At 38.1% G+C, this 24,832-nt stretch overlaps 1 protein-coding gene across 1 annotated transcript in view; it reads right to left on the bottom strand.

Annotated features, from left to right (window-relative positions):
• LOC103481651 (heparan sulfate glucosamine 3-O-sulfotransferase 3A1-like) overlaps positions 1-24,832 on the bottom strand; it is a 34,859-nt gene that overhangs the window by 9,254 nt on the left and 773 nt on the right. The gene's annotated exons all lie outside the window — the stretch shown is intronic.

The following is a 24,832-nucleotide window of genomic DNA, read 5'->3' as shown; positions in this document are numbered from 1 at the left end:
TTGGAAATTTATTGATGACATAGTATTTTATAATCCACTGTGATAAAACATTCTCTTAAAGTCTGTAAAATGCATCTTCAAGCTGGAAATGTGCCTTTCCACTGAGCTGAGGCTTTTCTCTTCTTTTCTTTCTTTCGTACCATAGAAAAACCACTATGTGATTTCGTAAAACATTTATAGTTGGCTTTGCAGCTTGTTCTTATAAATTTGTCAGCAGTATTTTAACAGAATGAGTCTTCTTTTTCTTCTCCCTCAGTATATTGCGTAATGGGTAAAAGAAAGCTTTATCTTTATGGCCACACGTTGAATTATTCACCCGCCTCTTTGGAAGACTGATTGAGGGATGCAGAGTGGTTGGAAGGATGCGATCGAGTCGCTTTGAACCTTTTCCAACTTTCAGATCCAGGCTATGTGTCAGAGGTCAGGAAGGTGACGTCCAGAATGGAGTTGGAAAGATTAGTAGGAGTAAAGTGACAGAAACAGCAGAAGACATGATTTAGATGGTTTGGAGCAAATTCAATAAGATATCCAACTGAACCCGCATGCTAACAGGAGATTTAAAATGTTTAGAAAGTTTCAACAAAAACCTAACAAAGTGGAAAAATTCCTGTGTACAATTTGAAAACCAATACTACTGTGCTCTCATAGATACAGTTTTGTGTAGTTATGGACACAGGCAAGCATACAGAACTGATCATTGGTATTATATTAACTTGAGCTTCTGAGATGTGTGTCCGTCACATCAACTGATTGTACATCTGCTGAGCTAATTCAAGGGGAAAAAAACTATAAGACACGAACATCTTTTACACCATTACACAACTTAAAGTCCAAACTTTATGTCTTTGGGGAACACCAGGCTCATGATGATAAATTATTTTAATTTTTTGAGATGATAAAAAACTGTTTATGTATTTGTTCATAATTTTCATTGTTGCATAAAAAAAGTGTGGAATTTGAAAGCCTGAGAACACCGTGCCAAAAGCAGAGCTGAAGCTTTGGTTGCAAGCAAAATTACAAACCTAAATTTGTCACATCAGTTCTGTCCGGAGGAATGGGTCAAGTTTCTAGCAATGTTTTTATATTTAAAGAAACTAATCATTTCTCTCATTTTTTTTTCAAAGTTAAACTGGCCTCTTGAGATGCATTTGAGTTGGAGATATTGTGCAGAGTCAGGAAAAGTAAATAAAAAGAACTTAAGATTACTGATTGAAGTGTCTGAAAACCCAGAAATGTGGATTAATTTAGCATTAAACCAAATTGCGACAAAAGTTCAGCAGTACATATAAACCTGAAGGAGCTGTGTGTTACATGGACTGCCATCACATGGGCGGTGTGAGGCTTTTCTCAGAAAGCACTGCTATTACTTTTTCATATTTCTCTGACCCAGTTCAGAGCTACAAGCAGCTCGAGACAGAGCTTGTGGAAATGACACTTCAGTGGGATTGGCTTTGGATAAAAGCTCTCTGCTATTTTTTCATTCTGCCAAGTCAGTTTTTCGGGACTCAACAGCTTATAAGAGATAAGACACCTAAAGTTGGCTTTAATGCCAAAGCTAATTTTCAAGGTATTGTGGTTTGAAATGTTCCCTCGTATGCTAAATGTGGTTTCATTAGGAAACATTAGGCCAGTGTGCAGCCCTTCTTATCTTTTTCTACGGTTTTTAGTGTTGAAACAATCTGGAAAATGAACTCAAATAGGACTCATTTCATAGGGTATTTAAATTCCCCCTTTAAAGCCTGATCTGAATGGAAAAATTCAAAGCCCTGTGTCAAATTTGTGAGAGCAAAATTAAATATGAATTTGTTCAGCGCAAAATGGAGGGCTTTAAAGGGGTCGGTCTACTCTGATAATTAACCATAACAAAAGACTGGGTCTTTTGTCTTTTGGACTACTGGCACGCTGAATTATAAGCTGCTGAAACTTTCAATATGAGCATTTGAGACTTTTTTTTACATGCGACACATGGGCTGTCGCTTGGAAGATATCTGCTGTGTGCCACATCTCCGCTGGCCCACATCCCACCTGAGTGGCTCCACTGCCGCTGCTACAGCTGCTGTTTGTGTTGAAAGACAAAGGAACGGCAATCCGAAAAGGATCTCAGTAGCTTGTGATTTCAATAATAAAAAGGCAAACTCTAATAACTTAAGTAGAGGGTTTGATCCTTCGTGAAACAGCTGCTGAAATGATGAGCTGGCAGATAGACAATCCCGCTGATGTTCTCTCTTTTTACCAGCACAGACACAGAGACGCAAGCTTCCCTGAACATTCTGCCTGCTCTGTTTGGTGACACTTTAAGTCACAAACTGTTACACACATCTCTTATACATTTCTCTTATAGATGACTTCTCTATAACTCAGAAACAGCTTGAAGAGAAATGTGCTGTTCACAGCTATGCTTGGTATTAATCATTCCAAATGCAACTTATTAAACTTGAACAAGCAAAATATTAAGGTTTTATTACTTTTTTAATCAGACAAGAATAATGAAGAGTCTCAAGAACATTTCCAATATAAACAGGTACTGACTCGGAACCAGAATAAACTTTTGAAGGCAAATACAGAAACATTTTCTTACTAGTGAAGCTAAATTCGATCTTCACAAATAAAAAGAAAGTATTCTGAGCTGATGTAAATTTGTAGCGCTGTGCTATTTCATGAATTTGTGTCCTTGTCCACATTTCACTATGATTGAGTATGGCACACGAGGGTTTCTGTAATCAAAAAACTCTGTTTTGTGAAAAACAAAGGCCTCTCAGTCTAATAATTACATAACATTTTAACTATTCTACTTATAAAATATGCACAAAGCTAATTGTGCATATTAGCTTTGTTAACAATTAGCACAAATCGCAGGTTTCATGTCTGATTTTAGATCTTCACCTTCTATGACTGGCTGGTACTAATTTTAGCTCCTACATTTTGGTTTATTAATGTAAGGGAGGGAAAAAAGTTTTATTTTTTTTATACAATAAATGGTAAATGGCCTGTACTTCTAGAGCACTTTATCAATTCAATCAAAACTGAGCACCTGGAGAGAACCCACACATGCACACATTAGTTATGAGGTCCCAAGTTATGAGGTTTCTAATGTCTCAAGGAAGACCTTTAGGCCCAATACTGTCTTCCTTGAGCCTTGTGTTAGTAATTTTAAGAGGTGTAATTTCTTGCCGTCTAATACAACGTAAACTGAAACAACTTCTTATTGTGTTAATTCTCTGTTCCCTGCAGCGGTAGGCTAAATGTTGACCAATAGCTTTCATTTGACCATGGCATGATTTGAAACTGCAAAATATCAGTATAGCAAAAAACGTCCTGGATTGCCGTCAATATTTATCTATTTTCTACGTAGCATCAAACCCCTCTACATTAGATGTCTGGGGATTGTTGTTTTATGCAGCTGGTAAAAATATTAGGAGGCATTAAGAAACTAAACCTTTCTTTCTTTGCCAAAGGAGCAGATGTGGCATGGTGCTATTTGAAAGCTTCCCACAGCTCAGTACAAGTGGATGATACTGGAGTCTGTTCTATTTTATGATAATGGATCGTAAGGATGAAGAAAAACAAAGGAAAAGAGGAGGATCTGGGTGTGGTGGAGAGTGTTCGTTTCCGTGTGTGCGTGTATGTGTGTGTGTTTGGTGCTACATCAGACGATTTGTCTCCTTATTTTACCACACAATGCACATTTCAACGTGAAGAAAAGCTTGTGGAGACGATGTCATTTTCAATCTTGCCAACCCCTCAACTTCAATGCGCCTGCTTTTATCTCCAGGTATTTTCATCCCCCATCCACCGCACAGATAAGAATATCAATGCATTGATAATACTACAGTAGTGGCGCATCTACACTCAAAATCAATGTCCGGTACGACACCTAATTAAAGCAAAAAACCTGACAGGTTGATTCTCGATGGTGTAGTTCTGAGAGCTGCAAACCGCCTGGGATTTTTCTAAAATAGATCTACTTCTAAGAGGGCTTCATTGTTGTGCACAAACGTTGGCATATAGAAGCCAAAATTAGTCAGGTAATTTCTTAGCCAAAGAGCACTGGAGTTAGACGGGCTGCCAGATTAGTTCGCTGTGAACCCAGAACGTCATTCCTTCCAGACGCCGTTGTCTGCCTCGCAGCAGAGAGCTGGTGTAGGTTTCAGTTGCCATCGTCCTGAATTTCATTAGTTATTGCTTCTCCTTCAGCACAGCGTTTCTTGATCTATAGACAGAAGAACGAGGAAGGTAGTAGAACATAACTCCTACTTGAAATCTGATAGTTGCAGCATAATGAAACCCAAATATTTGACAGTAAAATTTAAACACTTTTGGGAGCACATGAAGTCCAGAGTGTAAGCTTTCCAAAAAAAAAAAAAAATTAGGAAGACAGCAAAACTGCCTTGAAGTACAGGCTAAACCTGAAGATCAAGTTTCTGTTTAGACTGAGGTTGAAGGGAGGGTGGTGGGGGGCGGGTGGGAGATATTTGATGGAGTTAGGGGTTAGGTGTACACCAATATCACGGAGTGTAAAAGTGATTACTGTCTCTTCTTCTTTCTGCCTCCTCCCTCTTTCCTCCTGTCTGCATCCTTCAACTCCCAGGCTCAGAATACAAAGCGCCTGGCACATCAGAGCGATTTTCTCATCTCGGAGCCAAGCCATGGCCAAAGCACACCGGGGGAAGCTTGAACCCCTTTCTGCCATCCCTGCACCGCAGACGAAGCAGAGCGGGGCCGAGATTAGCATGTTATAAATGCCTCCCCCCCTGACTTATCTCTTCTTCTGATGTCAACATGCTTGAACAATCTCAGCAAGCTTTCCCTAAGATTCTCCTCCCAAAGACACAGGCAGAAACAGATCAAGATTTACACACCCTGGTAGCTTTTAATATTTGATAGAAATTTTGTGCTTCTCTTCAAACTTCCTTGGAGAATAAATAATCAGCGCAGTGATAATAAGTTACCCAAATGATTTATGCTCACTGGGGGGTGAGAAGAAATGCGGTTCAGGGAGGCATGCAGGGAGGAGCCGGGGTTAAAGACACGGTCGAATGCGTTATTTCCATTTTGCGTCCCCTGCATTATCCATTAAATAAATAGCCTGGGGAAAATGGAACTTCACGCAGCTCGTTTCTGTTGAGGCAGCACCGTTATGCATAACGAACAGGTGATGCAGAGGTGTCGAGACCGCTTTGCTATCAGCAACAGTTGCCTCGAGCTCGCTGTGGCTGCATGCGGTGACAGCGGGCCAGGGAGGGATGGAGAGCAGGTTGTTTGCTGGAAGAAAAAAGTGAAAAATGACCCAATGTGTAATGTCACAGGAGCTAAACTGACACAGAACAGCCAAAGTGCAGCCAGCGGGCGCCCGGGGCAGGACTGTGACCCAGAATCCAACAAACCTCCAGTGAGAATGCGGAAGGCCCCCATCACGGCTCTGCTAAACCGGCCACGCAACGGGAAAACACCTCCTCTGTCTCCCCAGACTCCAGAGAGGTAACTCTATCTGGGAAGCTGAGTTGGAGGAAGTTAATATAAAGTGCAATGGAGAAGTGCGGCGTCTGAGGAGCCGCTGACAACGTGCTAATGTTTTAACCTGTCAGCTCTCTGTAAGGAAAGACGAATGGATCTAGAAATAAAATGTAATTACAAGGCATAACCTCCTTTCTAAAGTTTGGACAATGGATATACTGTAGGGATGTTTTCCTCTTCCTGCTTAAAACTGAACACGATTTTCAGTGCTAAAAAGACATTATATAAGATCTTCCAAGTTTAAAGGATTCAAGTCATTTTTTTCCCACTTCCTTTGAAATTTCATACATTTATTATAACGTTGATGCCATTCTTTGTCTCTGTTTGGTACCTGAAAATCTGATTTCCCATCTTTCCTAAGAACCCCAATGGGAATATATGTGTAGACCTCTCATCTTTGACAGTTACAGTGCAAATCAGTTAAACCAGTAATAAATGCAAATGTCATAATTACACAAGAAATCTCAAAAATTTTAAGTCTATGTCTCTCCTTTCCTACACCAGACTCAATAAAGCTGTCAAGTTATCAAAGCAATGATTAAAAACCTATTGACAATTGGTTTGTTTTACTCAAGTAAATAATTTTGAATTATCTGTAAACCAATGAACATTGTAACATCCCCTTTGAAACTGATACAATGTAGCTTCCTTCACTACCATGTCACTGATTTCAACAACCAACTCTCCACTGGTAAGAAATGTAAAGTAAGTAGAAAGACAAACCAGTAAAGCTCTAAATATATTTATGAGCCAAGGGTTTAAAAGTGCAAATGGACATTTTATATGCAGTGTCAAATGATACATTTGCCAAAGGCTTTTCACACATGAACAGCTACAGATTAACAGTTACCACTGGTAGGAATGTTGCCTTCCGTTTCTTTTTTTTACTCATAAGCTTGTGATGTATTTAGGCAGCATTACCGAGGTAAGACCCGTGCTGCTGGTTTCCTGTAATAGTCAATAAGGAATGGTCCAATTGTCACCAAGGACCACCTGATTACATAGACAACCCCCAAACCACAGCTTGTGTGAGCAGGTGATTGCTTGTAGGCTGTGCCCTGGAATATTATCCGCAGAGATGGTAAATGAGGTGTTCAAGGGGGGAGGGGACGCAGCCCTGATGATTCATGTGATCAATCAGTGGGTTATTTTTCAATATTTCACACTGATGTAATCGTCCTAAAAACACATTAACATTGAGAGAGTGCTCCGCAGAGGGATAATGGCTGTTGTTTGCACTATTACGGAGTCAAACTCTTCCATCCTTGAATGACAGATGTGCCTTAAATACAGATAAAGGCTGTGGCGTGAAGAAATATGGTCAGTCCAAAGCACAATTAGAAAATAAATAAATACAGCATAAAGCCCATAATGAGGAGGGGCTGAGTGTGCACGATTATTCACATGTGTGCAGACAAACGGCAGCGGCAAACCAAAACGAAATGCATATTAATACAATTCATATTCATGACAGTGGAATAGAGGCTATTATGAGCTACTTTCAATCACATTTGCATTTACATTAGAGGCCTGCAGTTGAAATGTAAACCTAGAAAATATACATACACTAATATTGTTGCAAACATGGTTTTGGTTTATGAGCAAGTCCTCTGAAGTGTAGCAAAGAACACACAGGCGTGTGGTCTGGTTGTCAGTAGAAACTATCTCTGCATTCATGTAAATTAACCCTGAGTATTGGAGCTCTCTTCCATTTTTTTTGTCTCTCTCCGAAAACATGCATTCAAGAGGGCAACATGAAGCGCTGGATTTGCACGCTGGGAGTTGACTGCCAAAAAGAATGGAGCTTTGTGGACGAGGGGGAAATCCCTCCTGCTGGATTTATGCCCTGTCCGAGCCAACCATGTTTTAAAGCAAGCTGGATACAAACAAAGAAAGTAAAAGAAATGCTGGAGAAAAAAAAAAAAAAAAAAGAAGAGAAGAGAAAAAAACTGGGCAGTGAAAAATAATATTCACTGCTACTGGGGTAAATGGAAAATATCAATGTTTTATTAAACATCAGACACAGTCATTGAGTTTGTGCATGTATATTTAAGCTTTTCCAGTTACGTTCACCTATCTTAAGATGATTAAAACAAACAAGAACATTAACAATGAGAGGAGATATACCAGGGATGATACTGTGAGCTCTTAATGAAATAAGTCCGGTTATGCATCGGTCTCTGGAGGCCAACAAACTCATGGATATTGACTTGTAAACACCACTGTTACAAGGGCCATAATGGGTATCTTAAAACAAATAACAGCAAGAGAACCAAATACATTAACGCAAAGGTAACACATAGCTTTCATTAAGATGGTATTCAGCATTAAGTCTGTGCGTAACTCTACTTAAAAACCGAACATTCCTCTCTAAATATACACTGCATTTGAAATACAGTATGACTTGGCCTGTTATAAAATATGTCAAGTTTTTACAAAGACATTATGCGGCTCTGAAACATGACAGTGCTTTTAATGAGTAGTTAGAGAAAGTACAGTGACATGAGTTGTCCAAACTTTCCATATTTCCCCTACCCCAGTGGTTGCTGTGCATTGCTGGTCAGCTGACTGAAAAAAGGCAGAGAAAAGTTTTCTCCAAACAACCCACCTGCGGTCTTAGCACAATGCTCAGGAAGAGTGTGGTAAATGTCACGGTCGGACAGCTGAGAAGCGAGGTCAGGGGAGGTCGTCCCGTCAGACCGTCAGTTTCCAAAACCGCACAAAAAGAATCTCGTAAAAGCACACGACTCCACCATTGCGAAGTAAGTGTGATTCCATCAGTCTGTGTAATTTATAATAAATGTTTTTTTTTTTTTTACTATATTTTAGCAGCAGAAAGTACTATTGTGGGTTTCTTTCATAAATTAAAACAATTAGCTCGTTGTTTGTAGATTCGTAAGGAAAAACCATGCAATAGTGAGAATGTTATATAGGACCATATCTAGAATCCAGGAACCACATGAGCTTTTATAGTTTAATTTTCATTCCTCATACAAGATTTCTGAAGTCTAGATGCAAAACTGCATAAATAAAGCTGTCCTTTTGTTTGGTTCAGAGCTAAAAAGAGTATTTGTATTGTACTGGCAGATGGAAACAACTTAGCTTTTCATGTGGGAATATGTTGAGCTAACCAGGCTGTGCAATGACAATAAGCCTCCAGGATACAGAGTCGATATATATTTACTGAAGAAAATGGAAAATAATTCAGCAAGACTCATACTTTCCAATTGCAACAGGCATGTCCAGATGTTACCAGTTTTATATAAATAGAAATGTTTACTAAACTTTTAGTTTTAGGCAAAAATTTACCTCACAGATTTACTTTGTTTATACGCTCATTCAGCAAGTAGTCAAAATCGGCCAATTTTCCTTTAATGGGCTCTGACTGAGAGAGAAAATACTTTTTTAAAAAATGCTGTCTTGTTGAGTAAATGCAATACAACTGAAAAATATCACGTTTTGTACAAGTATATTAGCCACCAGAATGTGTTTTGATGCACTTTGTTTTGAAATAAGTATAAATCAGATCAAAAATAGACATATGTGTAGGTGAACATTTGTGAGTTGGCTTTGTTATCCATTTTGTTTTGGATTATAAACTACTATTTTCATTAGATAAAAGCTGCAGCTCTTTTATCTCTGTTATAGACTTGTTATAGAAAATAAGTTGGAACGTGCAACAAAATCTGAATTGGCTGTCAATGCTAACGACAGGTTGCAGATTCCAGTTTTCAAGGATTCCATCTTTTATATCCGAGTCTTCAGTTCACAGATTCAACAGTAATTAAATGTAGCTGTTTACTAAACTTTCACTTTCAGACCAAATTTAACACAAACATATGCACAAGTGGGGGTGAAATATATGTTACAGTACTGAAATGAAAATATTACATTATGTCAAAGTTTTACTACAGTGTTTCATGGTGGATAATCAGAGTAATAAGTTCAGCCTTCTTTCCTGTTTCTTTTAATTGTCAGAGCAGAATGAAGGTTGAGTCAGTGTGAAACTGACATGACTCCCAATGTGTAGGTTAACATGCAAACTAGTAGGGTTGTTGCACTCTCATTTGTGTTAATCAGACTTCTCCAAGTTGTTTGTGTAATGAAATTACTGCTGCCAGAGAGACCTGGGGGGACATCAATTAGCCAGATAAGCAAATGAAAATAAATCACTTATTATCAAATGTACGGTGGACCTGCCTGTGTGTCCAGTAAACACAGTAAAAACAGGAAACGGTTTTGTTCAGCATTTTGAGGCCCCATAAATCCCAGCGACAAGCACTTTTTTTGTTTGTTTTTTAAAGCTGTGGGAAAAGCTCATTTACGTCTGGTTTAAAGCTAAACATAATAAGCATTAATATTACTTTTACTTTGGATGATTTATGTCCATGGATATAAGTTTACTTTGTCATTGTAGTTTTTCTCATTTCCTATTTAACAAAGATTACAGTGAAGATTACACGGTTCCAGATAAAGGATGACTGATGAATGAGATGCGACAGATTCTAATTACAGCTGGCACACTTTTTTTGTTTGTGATTTTTTGGGATTTATTGTTCAGGACTATTGTGAAGTTTGGTGGTTCTGCTCACTTTCGTGCCTTGGAAAGGGAAAACAAGGCAACTTAGTTTGGGCAGAGAAACTGCAAGCCAAGACTAAAGGGTCTATCATACTCAGGAGTATTGTGTTTATTCTGTGAGATGCGTGGACTCCGTGCACACTGTCCACTGACGGTTGACATTTAATAATTGACTGGATTTCTTGCATTTCCTGTGACAAATTCCTTAATTTTTTACAATCGGAATGGATAAATACCAGGGCTGACTCTCAACCTCATCACCGCGGTGTTGCATACAAAAAAGGTTCAATGTGAACACCGTTTCCTACTGACCAGTTTACTGTGTGACGCCAAGAAAAATTTGACTCTGCGCAAACCTCCTTAAGAAGAAGGAGGCTCTGAACTAGAACCTAGAACTAGAACTAGAAGAAGCTGAACTAATACATGACGATTGGTAAATCCTGATTATCTTAAATGTGCTTTTAGAAATAAAGTTGAAATGATAAATTTAGATGGCCACAGTATAGGATAATCAAAATAAATATCTATAATCATCACTGTTACAATCACTGTAATAAAATATTAGTATAATAAAAGTAGAGAAATAATTGTTACATTTTTGCCTGAAATTGTTTGTATAACAATAAAGTGAAACTAAGTTATTTTAACTCAAGGTTATCACACAGTGAAACTTGTACACCGCCCCAGGTAATACGTATGCTCTCTGGCATGCTGCCGTTTGTAGATGAGAATCTCTGACCAATCGATGTGAGGTGTCAGCTGTTGAATGTAGAGTCAAGTTGAGTAAAGCACAGATTGTAAATAAAATCTTGAAACAAAGCAACTGGTTTATCCCCTGGAAATACATTGTATTTCAGTCCCTTTTAAATGTATGTATGCATAAAACAAGATAGGTGAACTAAACAGGATGCTTCGGCCCGGATGACGGCTATCATCCTCTGAGTACATCGGAAGCAAATAATCATTGGTCACTTCCCTCTGAGACGTGGCCATTATAACCAGAGGTTTCCCAGGCTGTCATGAGGGGGAAAGTAGGTTGTAGTACAGTGCAGCACAGAATGCTGGAAGTAAGCCAAATGCCTCCACCAGGTAGCAGGAATCTCACATGAGATGACGGTGGTGTTAATGGATGTGATCTAGGCAGTTGGGTGAATAATTCAGTCCTGCTAATTGGCTAAATTAATAAATAATGCAAGTCTGTTTGAGGAGGTGCAGAAGCTGCACGTGTATCATCTTATTGGAAGGAGTTTAAATGCTTTATCTGGCGCATCTGTCTACGCTGGTGGCTAAATAAGCGGCTTCCTCCTCCTTATTGATGCCTCGATTGCAGGCGAGGATGTCTATGTGGGACGAAGATGTCAAAGTAAACAATCAGCCTGACAACATAATTACATAATAACCCCCGACCCCACCGCAAATTTGATGCTTAAATTATCTCGGTCTCATGTCAAGTCCCACAAGGTTCTATGCTGTCACAGCAGCAGTTCCCTCCGACCGTGGCTGATCCAGAACCAGCCGACTGCACAGATGAAAAAAAAAAAAAAAGACTGCGTTTATGTAAAAACTAGCAAAGCATGCCATTACAAATTCCTCGCTTTAGATCTCATACCAGACTACGGCTGTAGAATCTAGCTATGAAAAGAATCTTAAGACATGAAAGGAAAGCAGAGGTGTGTCTAGCAAAAATAAAAAAGAAGAAAGAAAACAAAGGATAATGGAGAGGAAGAAAAAATAGATTTTACAGTAAAGTTGATTTATATGCCTTGTTCAAGGTATCTAATTTCCAGGGGGTGCATAAAATCAAAGTCTCGTCTCTTTGTCTCCTGGTAAACGCCTCCAAACTCATGTTGGGATCCTCCAGGAAACAATCAATACGTTGAGGTTTGCTCAAAGGATTTCTGACAATGCAAAAGCATCTGCTGTAGAGCTTAATGGGATCTTTGGACATGAGAAAAGCAGAAACAGAAGGTTAATTTGATTGCGGAAGCCAATCAAAGACTATGTTTGTTTTTGTCAGAACTAATGCTCAGAACCGTCCACCAAAACAAACAAAAAAGACTCAGGTTTCCAGTTGTGTCATGCTCTTTCCATTTTCTGATGGACTAAACATCGCTCTGTGAGATTTTTAAAGCTTTAAATATTGTTTGTTTTTTTTTTAGACTAATTTCGGTGACTTTCACAAAATAGCTAACATAGGTCTCTACAATTTAGCTGACTACTGAAGGCAATTGGCTACACTAGATGTTATGTAGGGGTGTCAAAATGAAGAGGGACTGAATGCAGAATGCTTTGTAGGGGTTTATGATAAACAAATAAGAAAACTATGTATCCTTTTCCCTCTTTGTAATTATGTACTACTTTGCACTGGTTTATTACATACAATCCTAGTGGAGCACAATGAAGTTTACAGTGTTATGAACAAGTTTGAGGTATGTAAACACTTTCACAAGACACTGTTTATCAGTATGGCAATGGTCTCCTTATGTGATTCTGAGGAAAAAGATATTTCAGAAAATGAAGGATTATATTGTTAACAGACACATTTTTCTCAGAGACAACTATAGAATTGTATTAAAAAATTAACAGCAGCGTGTCTCGTGCAGATTTTTTTTAATCCTCATTTTCCAATTCCTGGCTTGCAACTAAAGAAAAAAAAAAGAAGTTTCTCAAATGTCTCATTTGCATGCAAAACGTAATTTTAGGCTAGAGAATGATGGCATAAAAGAAAAAGCAGAATTCCATGCATGTTTCTTCCTTCTGCTATTAGTTGGACATGCTCCTCTGACAGCAATCTCCTTCCTGTCTAATATACAGTCAGACCTAGTTACAGTAGCAATTACTAGTGTTCAGGTTAAGATTAATTGAATTACTGTGTGGGTTCTCTGCATTCCCCTGCGGGCCCATCAATCACAGGCTCTGCTGTTACACGGCCCCTTTATCACCCTTTTCCATCTTTATGTAAAAAAGGCAGAGGTTGTGCAGTTGCACTCCATCTATCAACGAGCAAGTCCAGGGTGGCAAACTCAATTTCTAACAGATTCCTCCCCTTAATCAAGCCGCCTGACGTTCGGTGGTAGTTAGTAGAGATGGCATGTTTTTTTTAAAATTATTATTATTGTTATTCTGATGAGTAAACTGTAAAAGATCTGAAAGACTGAAGCTGGAATTAAAAAAAAACTTTGACCTGAGGTCTGGAAAACAAAGAAGACTAAACCTGTGCTTGTGATCAATTTTATTTGATCATTTGCTGAGGGACATCTTATTTTACGCAGTGAGTGGCTGCTTTATAAAATGCAACCACTCACACGTGAAATACAAAAGACTTTGTTTGAACAGCTGGATTTCTATTTGAAGAATCAGGTAGCTTTTTCAAGCCGCACATGCAACAGATCCACGGTGCTTCTGGTTGAATAGAAAAGCTCTCACAGCAGATTAAGTGGCACTCTGTCATTCTCTCTCCATTCACCACCTCCATTATTAGATATTTTAAAAAATTGTACAGGATTTCCAGTGGTGGTCTTTACTGATGCCAAACCCTAATCTTCAGCATGTTTTATTTCACTCATCACTACTGTGAGAGTCTTTGTTCGTAGTGTAGCTGGAATATGCAGAATAGGATGGATACGGAGGTGCTGAAAGCTTGAAAATAACATCTGAGCGAAAGGATGTTGGTCTTTTTGGTGGCGGTGCCAAAAAAGTGCCAATCCCCCTCAAATGGACTCAGAGAGCCACGCACAGGCGCCTCGAGCTCTGCTGCAGTGTGCTGCACGTAGACAGAGGTTGGGCAGTAAAGCCAGGGTTGTGCCTGAGGTGCCGTCTGCCATAGCCTCTGCCCATGTCTGCTGGGCAGACTCTGCCAAAGCAACTGGCATGGCCGGAGCCCCCCGATGGAGAAGACTGAAAGCGCCGTTCGCTGCCATCCTATCAACACACCGGCAGCTGCAGATAATGCACACTGTGAATGTGACAGCGTCCATGCCTTTAAGCACAGACACGAGAGGAAAACAAATCCATGTAAGCCAATAAGCTCATGGAAAACACTCGAAAAGACTTTCCTGCTCAGTGAACACACATCAAGAGCTGGCGTGAGCAACTTCTCTGAGTAGCAGTCACACAAAATGCTTTTCAGCTTGCATTAACTTTTGATACTTGTGGTACACACAAACATATGTGATTTGACCTTTGACCTTTTCTCCAACTGCTTTTCTCCAGGTCACTTTAAAAAGTCCTTGCTAGACTTTTGGGGTCTGGCCAAAATAACATTTTATTCCGTGCAACTGGTGCCCTAAAATGTCAAAAATATGAATGTTTTTATGGCTTCCAAAGGCGTTGAGTGGAGGAGTGTGGTTCAAATGCCTGTTAGTTAATAAATGTCAAAGTTTCTCTTACTTTGCTAAATTAGAAATTAAGAAAGCTTTAATATTTCACCAAACTAGGGCCAAAACCAACCACTTTCCAGTGTGAAGAGGTCTTTTGGCAAAAACAACAGTGTGTGTGACTTTCTCTGATTAGCAGTTCTTTATATTTTCAGTAAATAAAGTGTTTATTCTAATTTTGATTTTATTTTAATGATGACTAAGTACATTTTAATTATGAGGACTATACATACATTTAATAGCTTATTTTATTTATAATATAGATCACTCAAAGCAAAAGCCAATAATTGTTGACTGATTTTTGTTATATTGATGCATTGATTAGATTATGAGTAAATAAACTTAGTTTAATCTCAATACATACTAAAGTGTGAACTTGCCAAAAGTATGTTTTTCTAAGGTTTTGTATTGAATCGCTTCGTTGATCAGACCAACAGAATAAGATAACAAGAGTAAATAAAAAAAGCAGGTTTTAAATTATCTTCATTTATCATGCCAATAAATATTGACAAAGATCCCAAAATAGGAATATAAAATGGTGGACACAGGAGAAAAGGGTTTCCTTCATTTCATTGGCTCCCAAGATTTCCACAGCGATGGGTCTTCCTCTCTTTCTGTGGCTTACTGTTCTCCTTTTTAGTGGAAAATGTGGAGAGCTCCCTTTCCTGTGATAAAGTTGCAGCCTGAGAGATGGGAAAGAGAGATCCATCACACTAAGGCATAGGCTTACCCCGCCAATCCACACCACAGAGAGTCGTAAAACATACATGCTCCATCCATACATCATTTACCGAGCCCCTCTGTGCCCAAATAACGTGGTTTGGCCTCACCGTTTTGAAATCCTGATGTTCTCTGGCAAATCCTCTTAAAGTCTTACAATGCATGAATTCTAGAGGTTGTTGGAGGAAGGATAATACTTAACCACCATCGACCTTTGACTTTATATAAAGTACAGGAAAAATCTTGATTTCTTTTATATGCTATTCCCTAGAGAACCTAAGGCCAACATTGCTGTACTGTTAGAAAACATTACTTGGCAGGTTTAGATGGATTTAAGAAAAAAAAACAAAAAACAAACATCAATGACATTCAGAGAGTTGCCAGAACAGTGATGGCTTCAGGTACAGTATGCTGCCTGAAAATAGCTTTCTGAGCTTCAGACTTGAAGCAATTGCTTTTTCAAAAGGTCACACATCTTAACTTCAGACACAACACAAATACAATAAAATAATACTCTCTATCACAGCTTGACTGTACAAAAATACACTGCTCTGCAATGCTAAGTGCAATAAAAAAAAAAAAAAGAAACTGACCTCAAGTTCTCATTCGGAAATATGAATCCCAGAATAAATGCCTCATAAAGTCGCGACTGAAAGCTCATAAAAAGGCCAACAGCTGCTAAGCTGAGACACAACCAGGTCATATAGGTTGCCGACTTGTGTACACATAAACCCAAAAGTGAATAAACAACTGAATCCTAGAAACAATGTAACCTGACCTCAGTGCTGGCGTACCATCTGTTGGCACTGCGAGCTCCGAGGCTGCTGTGGTCGGCTGAAGCCCTCCGGACAACCCTCTTGACTCTGATCAATCACCCTTCCTTTCTTCACATGTTCATCAAAGCCCCAGGAGGTGCTGATCCCTGACACCTGAAAAATCTGCACCAAAGCACGACACCGGCCTCCCAGTTCACGCAGACAACAAATAGTCTTATTTTAGGTGTGTCAGGTGAATGCATCAGGTGTGAGCAGTGGAGATCCAGGTGGGGTCTGCACCTGCTGCCTGTCCTCACCCACCCATTGGAGGGCAGATTCTCGGGATGCCACAGGGCAGCTGCTGACAGGCACTACTTTTGATATTTCCCTTGCTTCTATCTACCTCCCCTTGGGGCCTACAAGGGTCAGCTGCAGAGAAGTCGGCAGGGGGCGGAGGAGGTCAAGGAGTTGGGGGCTGGCGGGGTGGAGGGGTTTATGAGAGGGTTGGGGCGCAGTGGTTGTGGTCTGCATGCCTTCAGCAAGAGGTGAGCGTCCAGGCTGTACAATTATACCCCCTGATAATCACTTTCACAATCCAAAGGCAGCTCAGAGCTCATGCTCAGGAGGTCTTTTGGTGATCACATTACCTCCCGTCCACCGAGTGTGTGCCCTCTGCAACCCCCGTCACGACCTCCTCCACCTCAGTCTGGACCTTCCGCTACACCTGCCCCGGAAAACCCTGCTGCTTTTAACAGATGCTCCAGAAAATCTGAGGCAATTATTGTAAAATATAATACAATCTCCAATATGTAGAAAACTTTTTTATTATTATTATTTATAGATCAAATAAGTATATCACATTACTTAAATGTTATGTTTTTACCTGAGAGATTTGCTAAATTAAATTCAGGGAAGATTTTATTTTAACTTCAATGTGAAGCTCTCTGTAACTAGGAATATTTTCAGACTGATTGGTAATTTGTGTAATCAATACCAAGTAAACTGACACATCTTTAGAGTACAGGGTATTTCAGTGGGTCAAATTTATGATGTTTAAAAACTTTCCTAGATGTCAGAATTAAAACTGACCTTGACTAGGGTCAAACGCCGAAACGTTAGTCTGCTAAACATTTATTTTTGCTAGTATTTTAATTTCTGGAGTCTTCACCTCACTAAAATACTACATAAACAGGATTCCTAAACATTTTACAACTAAGAATTCAATACATTTACTCACTCGGATATCCAAAAATGTCTCAATAGCCATATTTTTATGCTGTGCAATAACGGTCAATGTGAATTTATGGTAGATATTACTGCAGGGTCTAGGCTGGGTGGATGGATCCCAATTTTTCACACAAAATAATAACTTTCTAAAAAAAAACACTACAGTTATTCGGTTTTCTTGGTTGCTGCTCCAAATTACATGTCATGTAGTTTTGTCACAGGTTAACAACATTTAAATTTTAGAACTACAACAGAACAACTGAATAATGCAAGAGTGTTTCTCATGGAAATTTGATTTTACAAAACTCACAGCAGACACAATGAAGGAATGCACAAAGATAAGACTTAAAAAGTTAAATATAAAACTTAGTAATTAATATTTAGTCGTAAGATGGACTTTTTGCAGGACCTGAGCTGATTAAGTTAACTTTGATGACGACCCTTAAATTTTCACAAAAATGTGTAGACTGTGCTACTGAAAAATTGTCCATAAGCTGCTGTTTGAACTACCGTGGACAACAAAGAGAAAGGTTTTAAAAATATCCAGTGGCAGAGTTTTTGTTTTTTTTTAGGAATGTTCCTTAGCTCCTCAGTTATAAAAAACAACTAAATGCTGTTCAGAACTGGAGTGAGAAAATCAGTCTGTTTGAAGTAATGTATCCTAGACTAATGATACTAGTCCTGCCCATTTAAGCTGAGAACCAAGAAGACTTTTCTGTGACCAGTTGGCGGTTTCACCCGCAGAGGCATTAAACCATTTCCCGAACTCGAGTAGGTCCAGATGAGAATAAAAGTAAGGCAGTTCAGGTAACAAGTCAGACGGCATATTTTACAACTGTAAACATGTTACAACCTTTTTAACAACATGAGGCACAATTACAGCCCCGTCTTTGCACAATTATGTTGTTTTGCCCTAGCAGAGATTTTCAAATTTAAATTTGAGATCCTAATTCGCATTTGTCTTCTCTGTAAATATTACTTTCATTGTCACTGTCAATAAATAATGTTGTTTCCCATAAAAGGTCCAATCAAGGTTCCCACATTCTTAAGGCTAATTAATTAATTCCCACTTTAAGTTTCTTTTTAAAATATTATTGCTCATATATAAAGCTGTGAATGATGGGATCTCCTGACCAAACAGAAGATTATAAAAACAAATCCGTTACAGATCTGTCTATTTATTCAGGCATTTGCTTTGGTTTAAAAATACTTCTTCATCATAAATATATTTTCTGCCTTTTCTTGTATTTTCAGACTTGCATGAGTTCAGGCATATTTGCTTGCCTTTATGTTTTTATCTCCTGTGGTTTTGAGTTTTAAGACATTTCCTCTTATCTTATTTCATACATCACTTTTAAAAGCTATCTGTAGAAGTGTTTTGTGAATAAATTATTCATTTATTGACATATTCTTATTTTTTAATGTCCATAACGTAACAGAAAATTGACAAAGGCAGTAGCTTTAAATCAAACCACAAAAAAATCAAAGAATTCTAAGATCATGTCCCTAGTTTTTACGTGATATCTGTGCATCATAGATATTAAGTGATGCAATAATATATTGAAACTATCTTACAAAGAAAATCCACCTCCAGATGAATATGTTTTTATATAAAAGTGAAGCCAAAATTAAAGGATTTGTGAAAACTAAGAACACTCCTAAAAACCTACATATAAATATAATGAGTTAATACGATCATAGAGTTAATATGTTCATTTTCAACCTTTTGAAAAACAGCAATGGAAATGAAAAAGTATCATAGAGCTAATTAGATTAAGATTGTATTTTCACAGAAATTGTTCTTAAAAAAGGATTTCTGCTATACAGAGTCTTCAATTGCAGCTGCTGTGTGTTTCGCACCAAAGCAGTCACAAGACAAGCAATGCTCACATGCAAATAGGTATTTTTTTCACTGCTGTGATTTAAGTATTGTAAAATTTCCAAGGGGCTGATTAGATTACACAAAGCTTTGTATAACATGAGCACAACATTCCTGTCCTACGACGAACACAAGGTCTTAATGTAAAACCTCTCCCAGTTGGAGTTGTGTCATTCTTTCCAACAATTTGCCGAACTTCACAGAACAACATAAGAAATATGAATCAACAGCAGATGAGGACAACATTTAAACTCAGACGCCCAGATAAAAGAGCCAACAGATGAACATTGATTTAATGCTGCTTTTTATGAGCTTTATACCAACTCTAAATTGTCTTTTCATAAAAAATAATAATAAAAAAAAAAACATTTGGGCAAACTAACCAGGCTAATCAGTTACAATTACGAGGGGGTGGGAGGAGGGGGACCTTAATGGTTTTTTTTGAAAACTCATGGATTTCCAGTAATTTTACTTACTTAAAGAATTACATTTGGATCTTGAGTTATACTTGAAAATCAGAAATAAAATCCATAATTTGCTCCGAGTTTATCCACATCTAAAACAGTCTGGCGGCACTAATCACGGAGCGACAGAGGGAAAGAGATCTGCGTACGAAACGTAGGCAGTTGCAATCACAAGTCAACACTGGGTCATTGCGTTTATAATCAAGAACTGTTTTTTTTACCATTACAGAACGCTGTCTTAAGTGCGTGGTTAAAGGAACACTACAGCTTAAGATAATGTGATTTTTTTTAGGATTTTCTACACCAACATACAGATTCTTTTGGCTTTTTTTCAGATTTTACAAATATGAAAAAACAATATCGCATAAAAAATTCCATTCCGATAAACCATAGAAAACAAATTTCCTCTAAAGCAGCTGTTTACTTTAGTTAGTCACCTCTTTTAAGCACATGGTCCGTATATAGTTGGGTTTGTTCTTTGTGTGGTCATACATGTTTTTATGGAGTGTAATTAGCCCACTCAGGGATCAGGTGAGGCCTAATCCAACCGGTCTTTAGCCGTCTGAAGGACAGGTGAAAGCCTGGGTGTTCAGTAACCCAAGTCGGCCAAAAACATAATAGTTACCACTCTGTAGCACGGACCTCCGCCTTACTTCACAGTGCTTGTGCTTGACCTGCTTGTTCGCTTGGCGTGTCCATTTCCACAACAAGAGCCGGAACAAGAACAGGTTGTGTGTGTGGTTAGGCAGAGTAATGTGCGGTGAAATGTAACACCAACTGACTGGATACTTGGTTTATTTAATGTGTTAAAAAAAAAAAAACCACTCAAAACAATATGAAACATCTGAAATTTCATTTTGATGTAAAAAAGTAAACTTCAAGGAAACACATAAAACTTCTCAAAAATTTATTTTGGATTCAAAAATATATTGACCCCTCTACATTTCCTGGTTCCCTGGGTAAAGAAGTGTACAAAGCCTTAAATGAATCTTATAATTGCAGTGGTATAATCGCACACTGAACGTTTCAGCAAAATCCAACTGGAAATTACTAGAGGAGAACTACTAGTTACATTTATAAACATAACTATAAATTTATCTAATAAATGTAACTAACAAATATTTGTTTCATACAAAGGCTCATTTCCCCATGCTGCAATATGGGAAAAAGAAGAAAATTCCAGAACAATGTTAATCTGCAAAAGGAAGGATAAAGCTACAAAAATATAGCCCCCAGTCTGAACCCGTCTTTGGCAGCGTTTACAATCAAAGCAGAAAATATAAAAGTTACAACTGCAACTAACAAGGATTCAAACCTCTTGAGGATGTTTTATGTTTCCAATAAGAAGCTAAAGATGCATTGGAAAAGTTAGGAAAGTGTAGAGGTTTTCCTGTCAGATTAAAAACTTGTGTTATTAACTATTTTTCAAACTTTCTACAAAACACACAGGGTGTTTCACACTGAAGGAAACAATCAAAACATGCATTTTACTAGACCAAAGTTTTAGTTTGCAGTTAAATAAGTCCAAGTAGAGAATACCATGTAATAAAATATATACAACTGTTGGGATTAAATGGCATTTTCAAAACAATCTGATATTCTTAATTTGGTAAATCACCATGTATGTCACATGTGTGCATCCTTACGCTCAGCTCTTTAACCATCACATAAAAGATGTTTTATAAACATACCATACCCACAGAAGAGGAATTTTAAGGGTTTCTTAAAACAACTGCATGGCGGCAGCAGCAACTTTGTCAAGTAGTTTGTTGGTTTAACCATTGCAATCAGACCGATTTCTTGGTTTCGACAAGCACCAGCGAAGCACAAGAAAATACCTTTGTATGCCCTCAAACCAACAACTCGGAATGAACAAAGTTCAATCACAATCTCAGTGGAAAAAAAAACAAAACACAAGAGCCATCAACAGGAGGACTCTCAGGCGTTGTAGGGAAGAGCCTACAAGATGAACTCCAGCTGAGTGGACTGTGTTCTTCTAACAGTTATTTATTCCTCTTTCTAATTCAAGGATCTTTTTGTTGTTTTAATGGGCAGCATTAAGGTGGACCGGCACGGAGGTCTGTCCTCGGAGCCGCGATCCAAATTCCAGAGAATTTTGGCAACTCCTCGGGATAGATGGGACCCTCATGTATTTAAAACCCCACAATGGATGAATAGGTAAACAGAAGAGTGTGAAAGAGTGATGGCAAAAAGAGAATGTTCACTCTCAGCAAGGCACAAAGAGGGCGGTGTGTGAGTGGGAGATGGGAGAAAGCCAAAATGTTTAGGGGAAGCGAAGGGGAGGGTGGGCGAGAGGGGGCTCTGAAGGGAGTTGTTGGTGAACGAGAGTAAAAGTTTGGTCTCTGGGCTTTTAGTCGGTGCTGTGCGTAGTGTTAACTCAATCAAAAGGGTGAATTATACCTCCTGAGGCACTCAGGTAACCTTTCATTATGGCCCTAATCCTTCTTAATAACAGAGCCGCAATGTCGGCAATGCCCCATTAGACAGAGAGCCACTGAGAGGAAGAGCCATTATTCCCTACAGGCCTGCAGAAATGTGAACACACCAACACTCACTCACAGGGTTTCAGCAGTGACAGATGAAATCAATCACAAATTCGACATGAGCTACAGAAACTCCTCCATGAGGAAAAGGAGACATTAAGGGAGAGTAAATGTGTATTTACTTGGAATCTGATTCTCTAAAAGCAAAGTCAAACTGCAAAAGCCATGAACACGTTTTTAACCTTTCAACCTAACAAAAAAAAAAAAAAACACTTTAAAGCCAACCTTCCTGAAGCCATTAGGGGAATCTAGACCGACTTAAAATGTTACAATTTCAGAATCGTAAACATTTTTCCAACATATCGCTTTAAAGTTGCCACAGTGACATGGTAAAACAGCATTGTTTCCCCCTGCCCCCGCACGTTGCTGCCCACTGTTGGTCAGCAGGTTGAAAAAAAAAAGATCACTACTATTTCCCTTCACTTCCAAATAATACAAATTCAGCTGTAAATGTTTCTGGCTGCTAAGAAACACAGGCTTTCACAGAATCAAGCAACACCAACCATGCAGTTGACATTGTTTCTAATACTGGTAGCAAACTAAGAGCAACAAAAGCAGCTCGTAATCTGACTAATTGGCCAGCTTTTGTCATTTTGTTTTACTAATACTCTTCTATGAAAAATGGCAAAAAGTTTTTAACACTCATAGGTACTTAAAAGCGATTACTAAACATCTGTTTATTTCATATTTTAGCTCCAGTGTAAAAAATTTTAATCTTAATGACTAAATGCTGAGAAGACAAGTGTATCATTTTGAAGTCTTGTGTAAATATTGTTAGCATTTAGGAACATATCTGACATTGTAACAATTTAGCTTGTGAGCTATCTGCAGGATATGCATAATGGTGTAATTGTGGAAAAAAAATATTTGTAGAAAATTTAGAATGACAAAACAAATAGTTACATCATGTGTGTGTCTCACCATGATAGGTTTAAAAAAAAGAAATTAGGTTGCAAATGTTTTTGAGAAACTTTTGACATAAACTCTGACTCAGCAGAGAAAATGTGAACCACAAATGATCAAAAACATTTTAACTACTTGTTTTTCCTCCCTCGGTTGTTTCGAAAACTGGCTTAAAGTTTGTTTCCATGGGGTTTGACTAAAGAAGCTAAAGGTGGTCAAGCCTGAAATGTGAAATAAAATGAGCCGCTTGATAACATCTAATAAAACCAGAGCCAACGCAGCTTCAATAAATCAACAGGCTGTGCTGATTTCAGCAGCAATTAGGCTACTTCTGAGAGTTGAGATTCAAAATAAAGATTTCTGGACTGTGACATGTCTTTATCAGTGATGTATGGGAGGCCAAATAAAACACAAGAAAAACACTATCTATCACTGTGGCAATTTAATGACTCAGAACAGCATAATCCAGTTCCTTACAAAGATTCCGACTGAATGGCAAGCCAAAACAGACACAGTCCGTACCTTAAGGGAAGAGAATTCAACATAATGCAACATAGTTGGACTTATTAATATTTACGATGTTGAAAGCAAAGTGCTTATTCGGAGAAGCAGCAAAACCATTATTTGCATGCTCTGATGACTGACTGGAGCTGCAAACAAAACAAGTTAAGGGACAAATGATCAAAGAGTCATATCAAAGTAGAGAAGAAGCCGGCTAATGTTAGGTTAGTATCTCAAAATCATAAATAAATTAAAACAGCAGAAAGGACGGCAGTATGGGGGTGGTGCAAAAATTCTGAGGGATGAAATATTAGCCACTCTCAAATAAAAAAGAAAAAAATCCATCCTTATTTGAATATGAAATAGTCTGATGAAACACAACCACAATCCTACTGGAAACCATGTATCTGCAGAGTTTAGTTTTATATTTGGCAATTGTAGCTCAGTGGTAAAGTCACCGTCTTAAAATCGCAAAGTTGTACGTTTGATTCAGTTTCTCCTGTCACATGTTGATGTGCCTTAATCCCAACCTGGCTTACAACCTGCATATTGTTGTGTGTGTTTGTCAGTGTGAATGGGTGTATCTAGGTGTAGTGTGGGGCACTATGAGTGGTCAGTATGACTGGAAAGGTGCTATATTAATTCAGTTTGTTACCATTAGAACTTTTTAGAGCTTTACTGAAATATTAGGATAACCCACAACAGCACAGTTGAGTTAATCATATACTGATCTATTGAAACTTTATACATTAACCATTAAAAATAAATTGTTTTTTAAGGTTAAATAATGTACTTAATTTGTGAAACAGTTTTGAAAATGAAAAACATAAAAATGTAATTTGGTATTTAACAGTATTCAGAACTATATCCATTGATAACTATATCCAGACAATCAATAACGTCATAAAGCTCTATAGTGAGGGACCACATTGGAGTGTCATTTATGCACATTATATTCAGGGCAATTACAACTTTTAACTTAGCTGTTTTCATATCACAATTTGATGTTACACTTGTAAAAAACGCTATTTTATTTACTCTTACTTGCAAATCTGGGCAATTTGATTTATTGAGACCTGAAAAATAATTAAGTTGAAGGTTTTTTCCAAAATAATGTGTGCTCATGCTTTAATTGTAACGTTTTGCTTGGAAGATATAAGCTAAGGAAATACAAAGTCTACATTACTTACTGGCCATTTTAGACCTTTAATTTGGACATTTTTAATAAATCCTGAAATAGGTTGGAATTCTTTTTAGAGTTTTAATATTCTGCTTCATTTAAGCTTGAGGAACATTTACACAAATTAGACAACATATCAAAGTACATTTTCTTTCTTCGGTATAAACTAT

The sequence above is a fragment of the Poecilia reticulata genome, chromosome 19 (assembly GCF_904066995.2).
Source record: "Poecilia reticulata chromosome 19, P_reticulata-male-v2, whole genome shotgun sequence".
Taxonomy (NCBI): Eukaryota; Metazoa; Chordata; class Actinopteri; order Cyprinodontiformes; family Poeciliidae; genus Poecilia; species Poecilia reticulata.
Note: the sequence above shows the minus strand (reverse complement) of the source record. Positions and strands in the feature narration are given on the sequence as shown.